At 39.6% G+C, this 752-nt stretch overlaps 1 non-coding gene across 1 annotated transcript; it reads right to left on the bottom strand.

Moving 5' to 3' along the window:
* Positions 1–265: 265 nt before the first annotated feature.
* LOC124892345 lies at positions 266–372 on the bottom strand. Its single transcript, XR_007050200.1, has one exon. It is a non-coding gene; the product is annotated as a small nucleolar RNA R71 (small nucleolar RNA).
* Positions 373–752: the final 380 nt, after the last annotated feature.

The following is a 752-nucleotide window of genomic DNA, read 5'->3' as shown; positions in this document are numbered from 1 at the left end:
GGTGCAATTATTAAAATCTGTGGGAGAATTTCAGGGACTTTCACACGAGGATCTGCAGCAACACTTACGAACCTTCCTGGAGATAAGTGACACATATATTCCTGAAGATATGAGTGTTGATTATGTTAGATTGACACATTTTCCCTTTTCTCTACTGGGGGAAGAAAATAGATGGCTACTTGCTGAACCACACCAATCCATCACTACATGGGAAGAATATGCTCGAAGGTTCCTCATTCGATTATTTTCATCTCAGAAAATTGCTCAATTAAGGAGTGAGATATTGAGTTTCAGACAGAAAGATGGAGAAAATCTCTACCAAGCTTGGGAGAGATTTAAGGGCATGCTCAGAAGTTGTCCTCATCATCATCAATCAAATGATGTTTTGGTGCATATATTTATAAAAGGACTTGAGTCTAATACAAAGATTCTCTTGGATTCAGCACCAAGGGGTCAAGATTTGGAGAAAACATATGAAGAATTGTATACCTTGTTGAATCGAATTGCACAAGGAAATCCTGATTGGCATGCAGACTCGAGGAATGCTCCCAAGAAAGTTGCAGGGGTTTTAGAGGTTGATCAGTTCACTGCCTTACAAGCACAGATTGAGCAATGCAGAGCCATATGACTACTCAACTTAACAACTTAAAGTTGGGTACAACTCAACCAGCAACCACAACAAATGTAGTTCAATAGGTATATGCAGGGTGTGAAGTTTGTGAAAGCAGTGAACATAACGCAGATGCATGTTC

Source organism: Capsicum annuum, unplaced genomic scaffold, assembly GCF_002878395.1.
Source record: "Capsicum annuum cultivar UCD-10X-F1 unplaced genomic scaffold, UCD10Xv1.1 ctg46349, whole genome shotgun sequence".
Lineage (NCBI taxonomy): Eukaryota > Viridiplantae > Streptophyta > Magnoliopsida > Solanales > Solanaceae > Capsicum > Capsicum annuum.
The sequence above is the reverse complement of the archived record's forward strand: the minus strand, read 5'-3'. Positions and strand labels throughout refer to the sequence as shown.